Source organism: Hyperolius riggenbachi, chromosome 5 (assembly GCF_040937935.1).
Source record: "Hyperolius riggenbachi isolate aHypRig1 chromosome 5, aHypRig1.pri, whole genome shotgun sequence".
In the NCBI taxonomy this organism is placed as follows: domain Eukaryota; kingdom Metazoa; phylum Chordata; class Amphibia; order Anura; family Hyperoliidae; genus Hyperolius; species Hyperolius riggenbachi.
In genome coordinates, this window is record NC_090650.1 from 84,821,863 (window position 1) to 84,845,045 (window position 23,183).

The 23,183-nt window shown below is 45.4% G+C and overlaps 1 protein-coding gene and 1 long non-coding RNA gene across 3 annotated transcripts in view; one reads left to right on the forward strand and one right to left on the reverse strand.

Annotated features, from left to right (window-relative positions):
* Nucleotides 1–23,183, forward strand: part of OXSR1 (oxidative stress responsive kinase 1) — a 191,544-nt gene that overhangs the window by 16,085 nt on the left and 152,276 nt on the right. Inside the window, exon 1 of one of the 2 annotated variants that reach the window (XM_068235947.1) lies at nt 18,585–18,700. The exons of the other annotated variant lie outside the window; for it this stretch is intronic. The gene's annotated coding sequence lies outside the window, so the exon portion shown is untranslated. Of the gene's footprint in view, nt 1–18,584; nt 18,701–23,183 lie in introns of those variants that run through there. 2 annotated transcript variants of the gene reach the window in all.
* LOC137518292 (uncharacterized) overlaps nt 15,170–23,183 on the reverse strand; it is a 31,307-nt gene continuing 23,293 nt past the window's right edge. Inside the window, exon 2 of the long non-coding RNA XR_011020778.1 lies at nt 15,170–15,380. This is a non-coding gene — a long non-coding RNA (uncharacterized lncRNA). The remainder of the gene's footprint in view (nt 15,381–23,183) is intronic.

A 23,183-nucleotide genomic window follows, 5' to 3' on the forward strand; every position in this document is an offset into this window, starting at 1 on the left:
ATTATGCAAATTCTTCAGGAGCAGGTATTTTAGCCTCTCAAATCCTGGTCTCAGATGTGTTGTAAGCTGGGATCATGGAGGACGCTGTAGGACCCTCTCCAGCATTATCTGTGGAGTCTGGCTCCGAAACCCCTCTGGCAAGTGGTTATATGCACACTGCTTAGCTAGTTTTTTCTATGACTTATTTCATGGGGGTTCTTGGCTAATTTAGATTTGTTTGTTTGTGTTTTAGCCCAAAAGATCTGATAAATCGAGTGCGCACTCCAGTCAGGACAAGCGCACAGACACCAAGGTTGAGAAGAAATGTGCTATCTGCAACAATCGCATCTCTTCTACCTCCTCTAAGAAATTATGCCAATATTGCACTGATAAGATTGTAAAGAATGAGTCTCCTGCTGTGTTTAAAGACTTAATGGGCTGGATGAGAGCAGAGATGTCTTCTGCTATTAAGGAGATAAAGGATTCGGCTATGAGCACTGCTTCTACCTCTAATATTTCTACTGTGCCTGTTGTGTTGCCTGGGGATCCTATTGCAAGCATGTCTGGAATAGTTGTTACGAATCCTCCTGCTGCTGCTATGTCGCCAGCTGGATCAGGTGCCGCCCTTCCTATTCCTCTGGGAACTAAGAGAAAGAGGTCGGGGGAAGATTTGGGTGAATCTGAACTTTCAGAAGGAGAGATTTCTGCATTTGAGGAAATTTCTGAGGAGGAGACAGTGATTAAGGGAAGCAGACCACATAGGTTTGCCTTCTCTCCTGAGCTTATGAAAGACTTTATTGCTGCCATGCATAAAACAATGGGTATAAAGGCTGAGCAGAGATCCTTGACAGCCCTTGATCAGATGTATGAAAGTTTGACGGATCCCCAATCTCAATTTATTCCTGTCCATTCCTCTCTGAAGTCCGTGATTAAGAGAGAATGGGATAGTCCTGAGAGAAGAGCCTTTTGGCCTAGATCTATGTCTAGTCGCTATCCTTTTAGTCCGGATGACCAGGTTTTTTGGGGACCTCCGCCTAAGCTAGATCCGTCATTATCAAGGGTTTCAAGGAAGACTGACTTGTTGTTTGAAGATTTTGGCAATCTTAGGGATCCCATTGACAAGAAGATGGACAATATCCTTCGTAGAGCCTGGGAATCATCGTCATTAACATTTAAGCCGGCAGTGGCTTCCACCGCAGTAGGGAGATCTTTGAAAACATGGCTCTTGGATGTACAATCCAAGATTGCCTCAGGTGTACCGAGAGAGGAGATACTTAATGATTTCCCAAATCTGTTTAATGCTACGGACTATCTCACTGATGCTGCTGATGACACTGTGAAATTAACTGCAAGAACAACTGCTTTAGTAAATTCCGCTAGAAGAGGGGTTTGGGTAAAGACTTGGGGGGGTGATAATTCCTCTAAATCAAGACTTTGTGGTATTCCCTGTGAAGGGGGTCTTTTGTTTGGGTCAAAACTTGATGAGACCTTAGATAGAACCGCTGACACTAAGAAAAACTTCCCCACTAAGAGAAGGTCCTTTCAATACAAACGGTCCTTTCGGGGGCCCCCAAAGTCAGAATCCAATGAGCGCCCCACCACCTCCAGAAAGAGGTGGGCTCCTTACAGAAACCAGAGAGGGAAGCCCAATCCCCCCTCAACTAGCAAGACTACAAAACAATGACATCAGGCTTCCAGTGGGAGGGAGGTTAGCCCACTTTTACGAAATATGGCATCAGTACTTCACAAACCCATGGCTTCTGCACATTGTCCTGGAAGGATACAGAATAGAGTTCGAAATGTTACCTCCCCAAAAGTTCTTTGTCACTCCTCTGCCATTAGGACATACAAAACAACTAGCCCTTCAGGCCGAAGTAAAATCCTTGCTTCTCAAAAGGGTAATTCGGGAGGTCCCCTCATGTCAAAGGGGCCGGGGGTTTTACTCTCCAGTATTTCTTGTTCCAAAGTCACAAGGAGGCTTTCGCTTCATTCTCAACTTAAAAGGTCTAAACAAGTCAGTAAAGTACAGGAAGTTCAGAATGAACAACATTATTTCTGTGATTCATCTTTTACAGAAGGACAGTTTCCTTGCATCTCTGGATCTGAAAGATGCGTACCTGCATATTCCCATTCATCTCTCCTCTCAGCAATTCCTCAGATTTGCAGTCCAGTTGGACGGAAAGGTAAGACATTTTCAATTTAATGCTCTTCCTTTCGGGCTATCCTCTGCGCCCTGGTTGTTTACTAAAGTCATGTCAGAGGTCTTAGCAGTTCTAAGACTGAAGTCTGTTAATGTTATTGCCTATTTGGATGACTTATTGCTTTGGGGTTCCTCTGAGAGGTTACTGTATGCCCATTTGGACTCATGTCTCTCATTCCTTCAGTCCCTGGGTTGGCTTGTCAACTGGGAGAAATCCTCTCTGACCCCTTGTCAATCTATGGAATATCTAGGGTTCAACATTGACACTGTTAATGAAAGAATTTTTCTGACTGATAAGAAGATTTCTTCTATACTAAATACTGTTCTTTCTTTTCAGAAATCAAGATCAGTCTCGCTGAGAAGGGCCATGGCCACATTGGGTCACTTAACAGCCTCATTCCCGGCAGTTCAGTGGGGCCAGCTGCACTCAAGGGAATTACAAGTGTGGATTCTAAAGAACTGGAACAGGAGATCAAGTTCCCTAGACAAGGCGGTGATGATTCCTCACAGTATCAAGGTATCCTTGATGTGGTGGCAGATCAAGAAGCATCTATCCGTGGGTCGTCTCTGGAATTATCCATCTCAGACGACGATAACGACGGATGCCAGTGCGTGGGGATGGGGGGCCCACATGGACTTTCGACCAGCTCAGGGTCAGTGGTCAAACCAGATGAAATCAAGCTCCTCCAACAGCAGGGAGCTCGAAGCAGTATGGCAGGCCTTACAGTTTTTCAGCAGCCAGATCCAGGGCCATCATGTTCTAATAAGATCAGACAACAGCAGTGTGGTGGCTTATGTGAACCGTCAAGGAGGAACAAGGAGTCACCTGCTGTGGTGCCAATCGGGTCGCATTCTCAGATGGGCGGAAGCAAATCTGGAATCGTTGAGGGCAGTCCACTTGAAAGGGACCTCAAATCACCTGGCAGACTTGTTAAGTCGGGAAGCTTTGGATCAGAACGAATGGTCAGTCAATCCTCAGATTCTTCGGGAAATTACATCTCATTGGGGATGTCCGGAGATAGACTTATTCGCAAGGAAGGAGAATGCCAGGTGTCGGAAATTCTGTTCCCTCCACCCGAAGGACAATCCTTGGGCAGTGGACGCCTTCTCAGTGAATTGGGGCTTCCATTTGATGTATGCGTTTCCTCCAATACCGCTGTTATCCAGGGTTTTGAACAAGATTATACAGGACCAAGCACGTGTTATTCTGATTGCGCCATTCTGGCCAAAAAGACCCTGGTTCACGTTACTTCAAGCCTTGAGGGTATCAGAACCAATCAATCTTCCTCCTCATCCGGAGCTTCTGTCTCAGGGGCCATTCTTTCATCAAAATCCGGAGCTTCTGCATCTTACGGCATGGAACCTGAATGGGGATTGTTAAAGGCAAGAGGTTTCTCAGATGAATTGGCTGGCACTTTAATCCAGAGTAGGAAGAAGGTGACTCGTCAGATCTATCAGAAAACCTGGAAGATCTTTAATGAGTGGTGTGTTGAGAGATCAATGGTCAACAATTCCCTGGCTTCAGTCCTGGAATTTTTACAATCTGGGTTCCAGAAGGGGCTCAGTACCAGCACCCTAAAAGTCCAGACGTCTGCTCTGAGCGTTTTCCTGGAGAGAAGATTAGCCCAGGAGGAGTTGGTTATACGTTTCTTTGAGGCATTAAAGAGAATTAAGCCTGTGGTGAGAACAAGGATACCTCCTTGGGACTTGAATATTGTGTTGCAAGGTTTATGTAAACCTCCATTTGAACCTTTAGAACAAGCATCTGATAAGTTTTTATCCTTAAAGACATCATTCCTCTTGGCAATCACAACCGCAAGAAGATTGGGAGAGTTGCAGGCCCTATCCATAAAAGAGCCGTATTGTGTGGTCTCAGAGGATAGGATCACCCTGCGATTGGACATTGCCTTTTTGCCTAAAGTAGTATCTAAGTTTCACAGATCGCAAGAATTGTTCATTCCTTCCTTTTGTGATAATCCAGCGAATGACAAAGAAAGGACGCTTCATTGTTTAGATGTTCGAAGATGCTTGCTTCAATACCTGGAAAGGACTAAATCCTGGAGGAAGACCGAGGCAATGTTTGTAATCTTCTCAGGGAATGCCAGGGGAAGTAAAGCTTCTAAACCAACGCTTGCAAGATGGATCAAACAAGCGATTACTGAAGCTTATCAAATACAGGGCAGGCGGCTGTCCTTCCCAGTAAAAGCACATTCCACGAGAGCTGTATCAACTTCATGGGCAGAGAGGGCAGGAGCCTCGATAGAGCAGATATGCAGGGCAGCAACCTGGTCCAGCCAGAACACGTTCGTGAAGCACTATAGGCTTAATGTTTTGGCTAATTCTGACCTATCCTTTGGCAGAAAAGTTCTGCAGGCTGTAGTCCCTCCCTGAATTTATATATCGTGTATATCGTCTCATTAGGGGTGCTGTCTGAGCTGACGTACTGGGAAAGACCAAATTACTTACGGTAACGTCTTTTCCAGTAGTCGCGAAGACAGCACCCCTACAACCCACCCTGGGTAAAAAAAAAAAAAAAAAAAAGAAAAAAGAGATTAAAGATTATATGAGCATTATTACGGTGTCCGTGTCTTTTGTATAGAACTGAAGGTAATTGATGACTAATGCCTTATATACTGGGGCCGCCTATTATGCAAATTTAAATCTTTTGCAGATTCCTGTCCGTGTGTTGGAGGGAGACAAGTCTCATTAGGGGTGCTGTCTTCGCGACTACTGGAAAAGACGTTACCGTAAGTAATTTGGTCTTTTTTGTTTTTTCTCAGCATGTGTTCTGTTCCTTCTGATATATTCTGTATTTTGGTGTCCTATCCTATACTTGTACCCTGTATGTGCCAAGCCCAATTCCGGGCACGACCCAGTGGTGCTTGGCGAAATAAAGATTTAGATCCAGGAGATGAACTGTCAAATGTTGCTGATCATAGACTTTTAGCAGATCATTTTAAGTAAACTTGCCACTTCCTTCTGAGAAATGTATCAGGTTGTGCTGATGGAGTGGGTAGATTCAGCACCAGATAATTGTCCTACATTACTCCTATTGGGCACAGGGTGGTGGTTTAGACACTTGTTCAGACGAAGAAAATAAGGGGCAGTGTGGTGGTGCGATGTATGCTGAGGTTGACATTATGACAATAAAAGTGGAGGAGTGTTTGAGATGGAGAGGAGTTGTATTGGACTGTGACAAGTCCGTAATGAGTTCAGTTACGTACACATGCTAGATTAAACCCGGCCAAGGCAGCCGATAACTACAGAGGAGTCGGAGCAATTTTGGGTACCTGCAGTCGGTGGTTTCATAAACTGAAGTCAGATGATTTTTGTACTGACACCACAGCCCTATGTGTGATAGTGGTTGACAGGCAGTGTGGTTACCATGGGTGAATAAACGCTGTACATGATTTTTGGCAGGCAGTTGCCATCCACTCTTGTTTATAAAAAGGGTTGTTCAAGCACCATGCCACTGCCAGCCAGCCCTATACTCTATCAGGCAGTGAACCCATTGATTTCAAAGATCCATGTAGACTAGTCCTAAATTAAACTTGGCAATGATAACTACGAGGCTTTGTGTGCAGAAAAATACTGCTTTACTGATTACTAGAAGGCTATTGTGGAATGCTTCTGAATTGACTCAACAACCTACTGCATTTCTATTTCCTTACTTTATTCCCCCCCCCCAATGTTATAAGGAGTAAAACTCTAGCATTAAAACACAGCTGGTGACCTCTTAAGGTTCTCATCTCTTGAGATGTAATGTGTTTTTACAATGACTCTTCACATATGTTATGTACTTTTTGACATAACAGATGTTTGCCAAATAGTCTGAGTTGTAAGCTTCTCAAGTATTCAGCATGGACTCTTGTTTATATACGTTCTTAGCTCACATTCCTATTACAGTGCATACAACAGTAATTCTCCACTACAGAGCTTAAACTGTAAGTACAAAAACTTCATCTGTGGTTCAGTTACGGTACCCTGCAGTAGTGCTGAAAAGAGCAATGATAAAATATGAAAAATAGATGAATAAGGGGTCTCAGCTATCCAGCAGGGATCGGCTGATGCCGGATAAGTGTGATCGATTGTAGACTAACAGGGGAACCTGCGGGGACCGTGAGAACGGGAAGGCTCTATAGGACCCAGAGCCTTTCCTCTCCTTGGGTATGTTTTTTTTGTTTTTAAAATCGCTTCAGACTCCCTTTAAATATTAAAATACAGTAACTGAAAGGCTATTATCCTTAGGAGAGCTATGGAACCCAGTGTAAGCTCAGCAAAGCCCACAAACTGCTTAATGCTGGGAATACACGGTTCCTTTCTGGAGCTCGATTCTCCTCTCGTTTTTTTTTTTTTTTTTTGCTGCTCGATTCTGCAGATGATTCTTTTATCTTCAGCGCGTTTTTCTTATCTTTTTCCATTCACTTCTATCTGAAATCGAGCGGCGAAAGGATCGAAAGGGAGATTGGACATGTTGGAAATGATCTATCGAACTATCTAATAACCTTTAAAACGAACCGTGTATTCCCAGCATAAGAAGTTGGTCTTCACCACTGAGTACTGCCAGAGATTTGTGCTTGTTGGTTGAGTCCTGGATAACCGGGACTAGGCTTTTGACAAACTTTTATTCCTTTACTATTTCCCTGTACAAATAGTGTAAAAGTAGCCATGCCTGTTTAGATTTCTACCCATTGTAGCAAACAGATAAGTCGCTCTCTGATGTACATCTGATCCGAGAGGGATCAAACCCCTATTTGATACAGTGCAAGGCTATGGGCCGTCAATCTACCGTCACGTCCCACTGATATTAACCGTCCAATTGTCATTTCAATCCATTTTTGCCACAAATCAATGGAAATTACGATCGGTTCAGCTCGTTGCATCTTTGATGACTGGCAGTTTTGATTAGTGTGATTGAATCTACAGGTAAAAATCGGTGTTTGGCTAGCTTTACTCACTGTTACATTCTAGGATTTTGAGACCAGTCCTTGTGTTTGGTGCTTGTTCAAACAATCTGCCTCTGAGTCTCAGTGGATCCCATTAACTGTAATGGTGGCCACACACACACACACGATGCACTAAAATGATCCAATTTTACGGCAATTCGATAAGGCTTCTTGCACACAGGGACGTTACAGGCGCACGTTAGTGCGCCTGTAACGCTCCCCCAACGCACAGCAATGTAACACAAGTGGGCTGTTCACACTGCCCACGTTGCATTACATTGTAACGCAGCAAAGTGCTGCATGCTGTGCGTTCTACGCGGCTAAGCCATGTTAGACTGTTTGCACATACTCAGTCATGTTGGGGAGGAGGGGAGAGCGGCCAGGCACATGGCTAATTAATATTCACTGCACTCAGTGACGTGCAGTGTTTACTTCCTGGAGCGGCCGCTCTGTGCGGCGATTGGCCGGGCGGGACCACGTGATGCCGCATGCGTTCAAGAGTACGCATCACGAACGCCAGAGTGAGCTGCACAATGCGGCTCACTCCAACTTCCACACCAGAGAGCACCAGGCGTTGCGTTAGGGGCATGTTATGTGCCCTATAATGTCCCCTAAACGCAACGTCCTGGTGTGTAACTAGCCTAAAACAATAACTTTTTTTTTTTTTGTTTGTTTTATCGATCTGGTATGCTGGAAAATTTTCTTCAGTTTTTCTGTGTGTGTGTGTGTGTGTGTGTGTGTGTGTGTGTGTGTGTGTAAGCTTTCCAGAGGCGCCAATAGAATAAAAGTCACTTAAATGAGCTTAAAACCGATGGGGCAGTGGTGAGCCTATCCCATCCATGCAGACAAAGCAAACAAAGGAAGGACTGTGGCATCAACAGTCAAACAACAATTTATTTATACTCCACAGTAAAATAGGCAACGCGTTTCACGGGCTCAATCCCGCTTCATCAGGCCAATCAAAAAGGAGCATACAGCTGAAAACAAAGTGTCAGAGGACATAGTGTAAGGCAGGTTTTGTGAGTATCACTCATGTTCACAAACAATTCAATGTCAAAACATAACTATATGAACATCAAAACATATTCAGAGGTTGTGTGTGTGTGTGTGAATTAATATACATACCCTACCAATTTTCTCAGTTTTTAATCATTTTTATTATAATTGGGGCAAAATTGATCACGTGTGGTATGTTGGTCATATTTTTGAAATGTCACAATCAGTCATAAAAATTGATTGCAAATCTTGAATTGAACATATATTTAAAAAATTGTATGGTGTGTGGCCACCTTGAGCGTGATACCACTGATATCATCCTCTGGCCTCTTCACGAATACAGCAGATGGAGCACAAATAGATGGGGTGAGAGGCAAGATTTGTCAAACCTCCAACATCTGCTTAGTAGAGATGCAGGCACTAATGTAATCTGATGCTGGGAATACACTATGACATTTTTTGGCAGATAGATGGTTCCATAATTTCCCACAGGTCTGATCTGATTTTTGCGATCATTTTTCTGATAGATTTCTCATAGAAGTGAATGGAAATTGATCGCAAAATTGATTGGAAAAACGATTGGACAGTAAATCTACTGCAAAATCTCATTGTGTATTCCCAGCATGAGTTCTTTGCGTATTGCTAAAGTGTTTTTATCCACTTTAAAGAGAACCCGAGGTGTGTTTAAAGAATGTTATCTGCATACAGAGGCTGGATCTGCCTATACAGCCCAGCCTCTGTTGCTATCCCAAACCCCCCTAAGGTCCCCCCCTGCACTCTGCAATCCCTCATAAATCACAGCCGTGCTGTGAGGCTGTGTTTACATCTGTAGTGTCAGTCTCAGCTGCTCCTCCGCCTCCTGCATAGCTCCGGTCCCTGCCCCCGTCCCTTCCCTCCAATCAGCAGGGAGGCAAGGGATGCAGGTGGGGACTGGAGTTCTGCAGGAGGCGGGGAGAGCAGCAGACTGACACTATAGAGATAAACACAGCCAGCTCTGACCAGCTGTTTGTCAGCAGCTCGTCTGTGATTTATGAGGGATTGCAGAGTGCAGGGGGACCTTAGGGGGGTTTGAGATAGCAACAGAGGCTGGGCTGTATAGGCAGATCCAGCATCTGTATGCAGATAATTTTCTTCAAACCCACCTCGGGTTCTCTTTAAAGGCCATCCCCAGGCTTCGGCTCCTCACCGCCAAACTGTTGTCTGAAGTAGCGGCAATATTTATCTTAATTGCTTATTTTTCATGTAACCACTCAGCCTCCAATATTTCCAACCAGCAATGGCATTGGCCTCGATTCATAAAAGAGCCTGCGAGCGGGGAAAGTGGAGCGGGGAAACACCGCTGTCGGTATTTCCGCCTTCAGGGTGTTAATTCATAAAAATGTTTCCTGTTGTGACAGGCGTGCGGAGATACTCCGCTGTAGGCAGGCGTTAGGCTGTCGGGAGACATGCGGAAGCCGGAGAAGCAGGCGGAATCCCTCCGTGCGGTGTTCTCTCTGCAGCTGCTTGGGAGGTCTGTCCCATTCACTGCAACGGATTCCGCACGCTTCTCGCCACATCAGAGGTAGCGGTAATACCCGTCCGCATACCGCTACCTCTAATCTTTATGAATTGACATTTGTTACTTTTGCTGTGATAATCACCGCGCAAGGCGGTGATTGATCACTCTGCTCGTGGATGTCGGCTTTTCATGCGGAAAAAGCCTTTATGAATACATATTTTGCTGTGTGGTCGGTAAAGCGAGCGGCTTTCTGCATTTCCTCATGCGGAAATGCTTTATGAATCGAGGCCATTGTGGTTTATTTCCTATAATTCAGGGAGAGACAGTGGTGTGTACTGCTATTTGCTGTTCATGCCAAAGTCTGTAAACAAATCCAGCCTTGATTGGCCAATTATACCACTTCCATAGAGTGTGAGAGCTTATCTACACAATCTGTCCATAGTATTCAAAATCTGCTACCCCCCCAGGCCTTCTTTACAGTGCATCAGTTGCGTTGCAGAATAATTCTGCATGTCAACTCACTGCCCTTATAATCCTATCAGGTTGTTCACACCTCTGCGTTGTAACTGATGGCGTTATTCTAACGCCACATGCAGGCTTTGTATTAAAGTATATGCCTAGTCTCCATTGCAGTTCACGTTTATTTTAACATGTGCATTATGCAACTGACCACTGTGAATTCAGCCTTCTATTACATGGATGAGGTAGAATATACTTGGTGTCCTAGTAAACTAGGTACTGGGGCAGCCTCCTCAGGATAGGTTCACAGTGGAGAAGCGCAATGCATTGCCACACAGCGGAGTTAAAATGCTATTCAAAGTAGGATGTAATGTAGTTGCGGTGGCATGCAGTGTAACAGAGGAATGAGAAGGGAAAATTGCTCCATAGATGTGTGTTTCACGCATTTGAAAGTATAAAGCTCTGCATTAAAAGAAAAAAAACAGATGTGCGCATATTTAATGACTACTATAAAATAGTGTGATGCAACGCAACTAGCAACGCAACTATTAACACATGTCAGCGTTACCATAGACAAGTATAGAGTGCGTCAGTGCATATATTTGCACAAACGCAAAGCAGAATCTGCATTATACCACAGGCTGTTGACTCACATTGCGCCGCATGCATTCTGTCCGATGCATTTACTTCATAATGTATTTTCTACGTTGAACAACCTGCGTTATGACGTAATGCAGCACTGTGAACCTATCTATTTATAAAAATTGTATATCTAAACTTAGTTTATGTAATGTAGACTCATGCTTGATGGGTACACTCCCTTTCATTTACCCTTCATGATTGTGAATCGGTCTTTAAAGTGAACCTGAACCAGGAAAAATGTATTTAAAGGACAACTGTAGGGAGGCTGCTATGTTTTTTTCCACTTTTGTGCAATACTAGATGCCTGGCAGCCCTGTTGATATATTTGGATGCAGTAATGTCTGCATAACACCGGGAACCAGCATGCAGCTAATCTTGTCAGTTCCGACATTAAAGTCTGAATCATCTGATCTGCTCTATGCTTGTTCAGGGTCTATGGCTAAAAGTATTAGATACAGAGGATCAGCAGGACAGCCAGGCAACTGGTATTGCACAAAAGGAAAAAAAAAACATGGCAACCTTCCTACAGTTGTCCTTTAAAATAAACACATGGTGTAGCTGCAAATTAGTATTACATACTTACCTCACCATCAGTTCCACTCAAAAGCTCACCATTTTCTTCTTCCAATGATTCCTTTCAGTTCTGACAACATTTTGTCAGAACTGAAATATATCAGTTGCCGTCAGTTATAACTGAAAGGACAACTGATGTGCAAGGTAATGTTTGTTTCAAGTGGCTCAAGTGGATAATGGCTCAAGTGGACAGTGTTACAGTTTAAAGAAAATCTGTAACGAAAAAATTTCCCCTGGGGGTACTCGCCTTGGGTGGGGGAAGCCTCCGGATCCTATTGAGGCTTCCCCTGTCCTCTAGTGTCCCACGGTGGCGGCGATAAAGCTCCCCGAACAACAGCGATGTAAATATCTACCTTCCCGGCTCCAGCGCAGGCGCAGTATCGGCTCTCTGCTCGGAGATAGGCGGAAATAGCCGATCGCTGTTGGGCTGCTCTACTGCGCAGGCGCAAGTCTCCTGCCCCTGCGCAGTAGAGCGGACCCGACGGAGATCGGCTTTTTTCGCCTATCTCTGGGGGAAGAGCCGCAACTGCGCCCCCGCTGGAGACAGAAAAGGTAAATATTGCACAGTCCGACAGTTGTCGCCTGTGCATTCCGTGGGCTGCAGCGAGACCACCGTGGGACACAGGACGACGGGGAAAGTCTCGATGGGGTCCAGAGGCTTCCCCCTACTGAAGTTAGTATCCCCCAGGGGAACTTTTTTCGTTACAGAATCTCTTTAACAGTGTGCTGACCAGGAAGCTGTTATGGGGAAATAGCCATTTTCAAAATGAAGGATGGAGATTTACATTGATCCCAGTGGACAAACAGGACACAGGAGAGGAGAAAGAGATTGATGAGTAGACTATGCGGGAGGCAAGTATGACGTGTGTATGTTTGTTTTTGCTTGTAATTTTCAGTTCAGGTTTGCTTTAAGGTGAATATTTGGGGAATAGTACAGACATGCTACTTGGCTATATAGAGTGATGTATGCCAGGGGTCCCCAACCCCTGGACCGCGACCCACTGCCGGTCCGTGGGGCGTTTGCAGCTGCGCCGCGGGTCTGTCCTCTTTCTACCCCCCCCCCCCCCCCCCCGCTACTACTACAAGCTATACTGGGGCACTACCTACCCATACTGGGCACTATACTAGCTATACTGGGCACTATACTAGTTATACTGGGCACTATACTAGTTATACTGGGGCACTATACTAGTTATACTGGGGCACTATACTAGTTATACTGGGGCACTATACTAGCCATACTGGGGCGCTGTACTAGCCATACTGGGGCGCTGTATTAGCCATACTGGGGCGCTGTATTAGCCATACTGGGGCGCTGTATTAGCCATACTGGGGCGCTGTATTAGCCATACTGGGGCGCTGTATTAGCCATACTGGGGCGCTACATTAGCCATACTGGGGCAACTGTACTCCCTATACTGGGGAAACTATACTAGCTATGCCGCTGCATACCGCCGCCCCCCCTCCCCCGTAACCCGCCGCGCACGACACTATCCACTAGCACCCCCTTCCTGCGCCTTCTCCCCAACAACCCCCCCCCCCCCCCCGGGTCTCCGGAGAAACATTTGGTCGGAAAGCGGTCCCGGGCCGGAAAAGGTTGGGGACCCCTGATGTATGCTGTTCTGTGGAGAGGGGAAGAGGAATTCTGTGCAGCAAATAAGAAATTGGCCTGCTGTGGTGCAGGGGACAGAAAAGACTATGATTCGTTAATAGTCATTTAGCAATCTACCACAATCGCCAAAACATGTTGTGAGGCAGCTGTACAAATTCTACATTTCTAACTGGGAGGGCCTAAAACTATCCACTCAGCAGAGGTTTATCCAGTGTGTGTAGGGGGCTTTAGGCTAGTGGTCTTTACACACTTGCCTGTGTGTCCTAGATAAAGATGTTCTTATTCGGCACCTTATCTTGCCCATCTCCATAGCCCACACGTGCAGCCAGCCATCATTTCTAGCACATTCTTGGCATTCTTCCACTGCCTCAAGCCCTTGTGGGTGCAGCCATGTTTATTTAGGGAGTTCTTTGTTGTCGCACTTCCTTATACATCCTGTCTTCTGCACATGCTTCTCAGTGTTCTCCCCAGGCCCTTTTAGTCAGGTGCTGTACCCGGCTGTCATCAGTTCACCTCCTCCTATGCTGTAAGAAGAGTTGCACACAGAAGCACCGGCCCTGCATTCTCTCACATAGCCCCACCCGCCTACTTTTTCATGCCACCCGGCTGGAAAAAAAATTCTGGGGAGAACACTGCTTCTTTTTATCTTCCTGCCATTATCATCCATCAGGCATGTGACCCCTTGCTTCCTCACATAACACCATAATGATACTGTATTACTATGTCAATGTGCATCTAAAGCCTCATACACCTGCTACATGAAACTCATCTGAGGCATAACGCTGCCCCAGTACTTAGAACAATCTATAGTACTGCATAATCTCATTAGTGCATTGTTCCCCTCCTTTACCCTGCCCACTGTGACGTGCCAGTATGGCTATCAGTCTCCACAGTGTTGCCCTGGAGACACTAATGGCATGTGTGTACCAACTTTAACATGTTATTAGTGCACCACACTAATGTCCGGGACATGCTGGCAGCTTACAGATATGGACAGCCTATGAAGGGTGAGGAAAACCTCTATTTGCTTTTTCTGCTCATGTGAACCTTGCTCACTTGAAAATCTTACTAGAGTTGGCTTCCTGGGTGGCACTGGGGAAAAGAAAAATGAATTTTCATTGGCAGATGCTAATTTTATTCCCTAACAGCATCGTGGTAAACCAAAGTAAATAAACCAGTACTTGGGGCTTTAACACACTGCCGCATTATTGATCTGATTTCCACTACATGCATCGGCGTGCGATACGCAAGTAGATAACATACACAGCACTGTCTGTTGGGTTCACTAATGCGTAGCGCAGCAGTGCGTTCTGAAACTTGTTTAATCATATTACAGCTGTAATAGCCTATGCACTGGGTTTTATTGTTACACCAGTATTTTATTTAACTACTTGTGAAACAGCAAATTTTAACATAATGTATTTTATTACAATTCGGCGCTAAGCCTAAGGCCCGCTTAAAAAAAAAAAAAAAGGGCGCTAGGCTGTGGGAGCCCCTCCCCCCTGACTACTCTCTCTCTTCCTTTCACGCGCATGCACACGCCAGCCCCCCTTCTGGACCCATCCTCCTCTGCTGCGTGTCATTCCCCCAGCTCTCGGCAGTGTCTCTGCATCCCTGCACATGCGCATAATGGGAAAAGCACTGACACAGACATGGTATGCAGAGACATTTGCATATTATTAGGTAGGATTGGCAGTCTCCAGGTGCCCAATCATTGCTTCAGACTCCATGACTCTGCCTCTACAGCCCTGATGGATTGTCCATCAGAGCCATTACCTGTATCCTCTTATCACTCTTAAGGCACAGGATGCAGTGGCTGACTTGTAAGAGTGCTACCGCTTCTACAGGGGTGCGACACAAATGACACCTGCAGAATGAAGAGGATCATTGGGAACCTTCCTGGGTGAGTATTTGATTTCCTCTCCCTTTTGTTATACTAAAGCTGAAATTCTGTTTTTGAAGAACCTTCGGCTTTTTGTTTTCAGCATATCCCCACCATGTAGTTTGTCATACATTAATCAGGCATGTTGTGTGGTCTCTCTTCTGTGGTGCTGCTCTCCAGGTCATGTGATCTTCCATTCCCCTCATGTTTGACTTTGTAGCTCTCCTTCCCTCACTGATTCCTGCTGCAACCCAACTTAAAAAAAATGACAAATTCTAAGCTCATTCTATTACGTTATTTGGAGAGTTGCATTTGTTTGAAGAATGACCTCACCCTTTCCATTATTGTACAATTAATAATGCTACCCTTTGGAACACAGGTCATTAGTCGGTATGGTTATTTATTAAAACCCTGCATGCAGCACATTCATCTGCCAGCCATACAGTGATGGCCATTTTATACCCTATTACAAATTAAGCTGGCTGTTGTTAATCAATTCCCAAGATCTCGCCATTTGCTTGTGATCCTGCCTCCTGTGGAAGAGCTTCCAGGTCTGATGCTTTTTTTGCTCCAGGAAGTCCTCTGCACCTCCGCTGAAATACATAATGTGCGTTTTACATGCGTTTGTGCGTTTTATATATTATATACTCGCACATAAGCCTAATTTTTCAGCACAAAAAATGTGCTGAAAAGTTACCCCTTCGGCTTATATACGAGTCAGTGGAGCAGAATGGTTGGTGGAGCAGTTTTTGTTACTGCCAGAAGAGCGTAAGTATTGTGCACTAGTGATCCTGCTCTTGCCAGCTGGCTCCCTGCTGTTTCTGTGCTCCCCATCCCCTGCAACATGGTGTGCAGAGTGCGCTGCTCAAGACTACCTGTGTCCCCTGGCTTGTGGAGCGGAGCATGCCAGCAATGTGTTAGCGGGGCATTGAACAGGGACACAGCTTTATCTTTCTTGGGACACATCTGGCTATGGGGAGAGGGGCTGACTTGCACTGGGGGCGCATCAAGCTACTGTTGAAGGGGCTATACTGGGTAGGGAGCTTATATGCGAGTCAATCACTTTTTCCTGGTTTATGAGGGAAAAGTGGGTACCTCGGCTTATACGCTGGTCGGCTTATATGTGAGTATATACGGTATATATATAAAAAAAAAAGTAAAATGCACATATTTTACATGTGGCCCATAGACTTTCATTGGTGGCAAAAACGCTATTGTTTCTGACTGGTGTGTTCCTAGCCTCACTTTTTGATTTCACGGCTGCAGTGGTCTCCCCAGAATTTTTTTCCAACTGTGTGGCATGAAAATGTAGATGGGTGGGGCAGGAAGGGGCAATGTAGGGTTGGTTCTTCTCTGCACAACTCTGCTTACAGCACAGGAGGAGAATGAGGAGGCAAGCCGATGGCAGCCAAGGTGGAGCACCCAGCTCAAAGAGCCTGGGAAGAATACTGGGCTGCTACTTAACCTCGCCCAACTAAAATAAATTCCAGCATTCTCTATTGGCCATCTGCATACAAGTTGCTGAAATCTATTCAAAATGTATTTGTGATGTGTGCCAGAAATTGACCCCCCCCCCCCCCTCCATTGCATTTCAGTCAGAGAGTGATCTAGCGTCTATCTTTTGGGCATATCTGTTGACCATTGTGTGTGCTACCTTTATGCCTGGAACATATGATGCAATTTTCCCATCAAATCGGCAGGAAATTTCTCATCTGATAATCTCAGGCATGTCGGTATTGATCTCAAAATCGATCTGACAAGATAATTGCATTGTGTGTACCAGGCATTACACAGCAGCAACTATCTGTCTATTGCAGGCATGGGCAAACATGGCCCTCCAGCTGTTAAGGAACTACAAATCCCACAATACATTTGCCTTTGAGTCACGACTGTGGCTGTCAGACTCCTGCAATGCATTGTGGGACTTGTAGTTCCTCAACAGCTGGAGGGCCAAGATTGCCCATGCCTGGTCTATTGTCTCAAGGTACGTACACACATCCAACAAAATGCATGACCGACCCCACGACAAACTTTTTTGTTAACAACTTAAGTATTTTCTGCACACTAACCAACTGAACGACCAACTCATTTACATACTGCACGTGCAAGTGAAACGACGGACTGCACAATATGGCCACATTAAAAATAAGTACATTGTTCAAACAACGTTGTACACACGTGGTCAACTGCACCATATCAGCCCGACAGTCGTGCGAGTTTATCTGCTGGATAGATCGGGTAAACCTCCTGTTATCAGTCGCTTGTCCAACAGACCAAAATCGGATGACATTCAGGTAGTTTGGTTGAGCGTGAATGGGCCTTTAATCTTGTGTTCTGCTCAGACAGACTGGGCAAATTATCAGTTGCTTAACCACTTGCCGACCGCGCACTCATACCGCGCGTCGGCAAAGTGGCAGCTGCAGGACCAGCGACGCAGTTCTGCGTTGCCGGCTGCAGGCTAATTAATAAGAAAGCAGCCGCTCGCGCGAGCGGCTGCTTCCTGTCAATTCACGGCGGGGGGCTCCGTGAATAACCTGCGGGCCGCCGATCGCGGCTCGCAGGCTAAATGTAAACACAAGCGGAAATAATCTGCTTTGTTTACATTCGTACAACGCTGCTAACAGTAGCAGCGTTGTACCAGATCAGTGATCCCCGGCCAATCAGCGGCCGGGGATCGCTGTCACATGACAGGCAGGAGCCTGTTAGAGGCTGCACAGGACAGATCCGTTCCTGTGCAGCCTCTGATCTCCGGGGAAGGGAGGTAGGAGAGGGAGGGAATGTCGCCGCGGAGGGGGGCTTTGAGGTGCCCCCCCCCCCGCAAACCGCAGGCAGGAGCGATCAGACCCCCCCCTGCACATCATCCCCATAGGGGGGAAAAAAGGGGGGCGATCTGGTCGCTCTGCCTGCTACCTGATCTGTGCTGGGGGCTGCAGAGCCCACCCAGCACAGATCACAGAATATAGCGCTAGTCCTTAAGGGGGGTAAAGCGTTGGTCCTCAAGTGGTTAACCTATTTTGGTTCCTGGACATAGTTTCTACGCCCAGGGACCATGCGCGCTACCGCGCGTGTGCACGCGCACTCCCGGCCGCGGATTCGGTAGCCACGGAATCAGTGTATCGGGCTATGGTGCCCGATCACGGATTCCTCTCCCCTGCTGAAAAAGCGACAGCTTCTCTCGGAAGCTGTGCTTTTTCTGGCTGTTCCCTCCCCGATGCGTCACTCTAAGCGTGTGCTACGCTTAGTGACGTCATGTAAACAAACTCATGGCCGCCATCTTGTGGCCAAAAAGTAATACTACACCTGAAAGAAAAAAAAATAAAATTAACACACATTTATATTACAAATCTATTGTTTACCTCCCACCCTCCCAAAACTACCCAAATAAAATGTTTACTATAAAAAAAAAACATTACAATAAAAAACAAAAAAAACCATGTAAATATTTACCTAAGGGTCTAAACTTTTTAAATATCAATGTAAAGATGAAATATTTCTATATTTTTTTTTTTTATTTTTTTATTTTAAACTTTTAAATAGTGATAGAGGCAAAATGGAAAAAATGCACCTTTATTTCCAAATAAAATATTGTCGCCATACATTGTGATAGGGACATAATTTTAACTGTGTAATAACCGGGACATATGGGCAAATACAATACGAGTGTTTTAATTATGGAGGCATGTATTATTTTAAAACTATAATGGCTGAAAACTGAGAAATAATGAATTTTTCCATTTTTTTTTCTTATTCTTCCTGTTAAAATGCATTTACAGTAAAGTGGCTCTTAGCAAAATGTTCATGATCGGACACACGCACGTGAACAAGCGCCAGACGGCGTGAAACGGCTGTAGTGCTGTCCATACATCCCCCGGTCACCTCTTCCCTGCTCACCTCGGCACCCCCATCGATCCAGGTTTGACAGCACTGTCTTTCTATATGTCATTTACGCTGGTTGTTGGCTGAAGGATGGAAGGAATAAACATACAAAAGGAAGGTGCACAGCATTCTCTTTGTGTACTTCTTAGCAAAATGTACCCCCCAAAGAAAGCCTAATTGGTGGCGGAAAAAACAAGATATAGATCAGTGCATTGTGATAAGTAGTGATAAAGTTATAGGCTAATGAATGGGAGGTGAACATTTCTGACGTGAAAACGACGGAACGCGAATGGGTTAAAGTGTACCAGAGCTGAATAAAATGCAATAATCCATATTTACCCGGGGCTTCCACCAACCCCATAGGCATGTGTAAGTCCCTCGCCGTTTACCTGCAATCAGCCCCGCTTTTTCACTATGAACTGAGAAAATAAGAGTATTTTTAATGGTAAAAATCGATCTTAGGCCCCGTTCACATCTAAAAAGGCAAAACGGGAGCACTTTGCGCAAGTGATTTTACCGCGATTACCGTGGTAAAAATTACTGGACACTTCCATGGTTCCTTAGCAATCGCGGTCAGCGCTTTATAAGCACTGTACCCCGATCACTCCAGAATCACCCAGAAAATGCTCCAGGTAACAAGTTTGCGAGTGGCGTTAATCGCAAAACACCCACGATCGGCGCCAAATGCGTCAATGAGAACACTGCCATAGGATAACATAGCAGTAGTGCTTTAAAAGGTGCTAGCTCTTTAGCAGTTAGCAGGATCGCCCACTAATTGCTTAAAGGGAAGGTCCAGGCAGTAACCCCCCCCCCCCCCCCCCCAAATCCACATACCTGGGACTTCCTCCAGCCCCTGGCAGACGTTTTGTGCCCTTGCTGCAGCTTCGGTGGCTCCCGGTCTTCTCCACTGCAGAAGCCGACCTTGCCAGGTCGGCTTCCTGTGCGTTCCACCGCGCGGGTCACATGGTCTGGCCAATGTCATGAAATATGTATTGCGCAGGCGCAGTAGTCCTACGCAGTTCCATTCTGCGCCTGCGCAGTTCCGTCCTGATGACTTTGGCCAGGCCATGTGACACGCGTGGTGGAACGCACAGGAAGCAAACCCGGAAGCCGACCTGGAGAGGTCGGCTTCTGCAGCAGAGAAGACCAGGAGCCACCGCTGCAGCGAGGGCACAGGACGGCTGCCAGGGGCTGGAGGAAGTCCCACTTAAGTGTATTTTGTTTTTTACTACCTGGATGTATCCTTGAAGTGTGAATGGGCCCTTATTGGCTCAGGGAATATACCTGTATATTGGCTTTCACCAATTAGTGCTGCAGCAGATAATGCCAGAGGTTTTGCATAGGAGCAAGCCCAATCCTGCACTGCTTCTGCTGCTACAAGACTTATATCTATGTCCTCGTGGCTTAGATGAAGTCACAGAGGACGTAGATATACTGTAGTGGTGGAAAAAGTGGTTAAAGGACAACCAAGGTGACGTGTGACATGAGATAGATGTGTATGTACAGTGCAAGCACACAAATAACTAGCGTGTGTTACTTTTTTTTCTTTCTTTGCCTAAAAAAGTTAAACATCAGGGATGCAAGTGATAGTTTCTGCCCGGGTCGGACTGGGACAGACCATAGCATAATAGGTATATACTGATAAGTACTTACAGCTATAAAACCTTTCCTGTCAGTAAATGGCTTCTGAGAGCAGGAAAGAGATAGAAAGGGGTCAATAATTCATAGATTCAAATACATACAGGATGCAATTCTGTTAGGTTTTCCTTGTGTCCTGTGCAAGAGTTCGGGTCCACTTTAAAGCCTGTGTTTAGCCTGTGTAATTCTCTGTAATTTGTGTCTAATCACTAGTTGTAATTTGATCTCTCCCGTGTCACATGACTGCCTATGGACGATACAGTTGTTTTTTTTCTCATGCGTTTTATTTCTGCCTTGGATGTCCTTTAATGTGTGGTTTTAATGAGATCACTGATCTGTGAGTGCGTATATATTAACCATGAAAGGATTTCTTCTGAGCATTGCATTACTGGGTCTCAGCATTTTCTTAAACTGCAGTAAATATTTATGCATGTGTGGGGAGACGTGTGATCTTGTTAAATGACTTTCATTTGTAACAGGAGACGGGAGGCGGCGTATTTACATTGTATCCCTCATTGATTCTTTTTGACAGTTAAATAGGAATTACCTTTACAGCTTCATATGTGATTTCAACTTTTTTGCTTATAAGGAATGTTGTATAGTAAATGAAGAGAATTCTGTTCCTGGTGGGAACCATGTCTTTTGCCCACAGTTTGAGGCTAAATCCTGATGTCATTTCTGCCCTTTACTTTTTTTTTTCTTTTCGCCTCCAATCGCTGAGTCACCTCCAGCCTTGCTTGTGAACAGTGAGTAGGGGATCGTGTTTCAGATGAGCAGCTAGGCAGGGAAATAAATGGAAGAGGAGGAATATATTATAGATAAAAAGAACCCCCAACATGCAACTGTTTGGCACTGACTACTAAAGGGCCAGTGCTCTTTAAGTATGTGATAACTCCAAATCATTACATCAGAAAAGTTTTTGAATGCAGGATTAGCATCTTTATCACTTAATACACTCAGACCAGTTGCTTTTTATGGTGACAGTACCGCTTTAAGGAAACTCCAGGCTCATCTATTCCTGATTGTGCTTCTGTCTGTTTATTCTCTGGGCACATGGCTCGTGTTCTGTTGTAGCTACACAGAGTGTAGATTGAGCCAGTGTGTCACTGTAAATGCAGATCTCACATTCACGCCCAGACACTTTCTGCTGTGGAACATTCTAAGGGTTCATTCACACTATGGGCTTGAGTCACTAAACCGTGATAACTCAAATATCACACCTTATCAAATATATCACACCTTATCAAAGTTAACACGCCTCATCAGAGTAGCATAGCAAGCGCTATGAACTTATGCCTAATTGGCAATGGCACTCTTTACGCCTTAAGCCCCTTGCCGGTTTGTAGCGCTCGCTACGCTACTCTGATGAGGCGTGTTAACTTTGATAAGGTGTGATATTTGAGTTATCACGGTTTAGTGAATCAAGCCCTATGTGCGCTGATGGTATTTATGATGGTGTGCAATCCATATGGTAGCATGAAAGTCTATAGACTGTTACCGTTCACAGTACAGTGGTGGCACTCAGTGTTCTCCTCAGGCTCTTTTAGCCGGATGCTCCACCCAGCTAGTTTAGGTGAGCACCCTGCAATCAACGGCTCACCTCCTCCTATGCTGTAAGCAGAGAAGCACTGGCCCTGCAATCTCTCATAGCGCCCCACCCGGCTACTTTTTCATGCCACTCAGCTGAAAAAAAAATCCTGGGGAGAACACTGCCATTCTGCGTTTTGCATTGTAACATGGCCAAGAACATTTGGCCACTTCCAGCGCACGTGATTTCACATTGGGTTCTTTTGTGTTTCTACCGATGTCTGCACTGTAACGCATCACCAAATGTGCATTGGGAACACATGAATGAGATTGCGTACATCACAGCACCGATGCGTATCTTATCTGTGCCTTGAGAAAGGGGACTCTTTGAGTCACGAAAACGACTGTTGGCTTAATTTTCGGATGGTGTGTTGATTGGTAAAGGAACAATAAATTACGGTTCCTGAATAGCAGTGTGCGGACCTTCTTTATGTTTATTTAGATCCCTAAGCTGAACTCCAGGCAGAGAGCTAAACGCACAGAAGAAATGCGGTTGTGTGAAATATCTTAAAGTGGACCTGAACTCTTGCACAGGACAGAAGGAAAACATAGAGAAATGCACCCTGTATGTATTTAGAGAGTTTAGCCCAGGCATGGACAAACTTGGCCCTCCAGCTGTTGAGGAACTACAAGTCCCACAATGCATTGCAGGAGTCTGACAGCCACAGTCATGACTCATAAAGGCAAATGCATTGTGGGATTTGTAGTTCCTTAACGGCTGGAGGGCCAAGTTTGCCCATGCCTGGTTTAGCCTATCTAATTCCTCCTCTGTGACTAATCAGAAGTGTAATTTGATCTCCCAGCTGTGTCAGCTGGCTGCCTCGGCAGAGCAGCTAATTTGTAAACACGAGATGTTAACCCTATGTCTGCTTCCATGATAGCAGTAAGTAAACACTGCAGATTTATTGCAGGATTTATATCAGCTGTAACAAAGAAATGTTTTTCTGTAAAGTGTACCTGAGATGAAATAAAAAGAAAAATCTATACATACCTGGGGCTTCCTCCAGTCCCCTTCTGCCTGATCGCTCCCTTGCCGCCATCCTCCGCCCCCCTGGATCATCCGTTATTGCTCCTGGTAACTTTGGCCAGCCGGCGCAGTTGGTTGCAGGGGGGGTGGGGGGGGGCTAGTACCGGGACCAGTAACAGAGGATCCAGGAAGGTGGGGGAAGGCGTTGAGGGAGCGGTCAGACCAAAGGGGGCTGGAGGAAGCCCAAGGTATGTATGAATTTTTATTTCATGTCAGGTTTACGTTTATTGGTTCTTATACTGACACTTATCTTTAAGTCCGCTTTAAA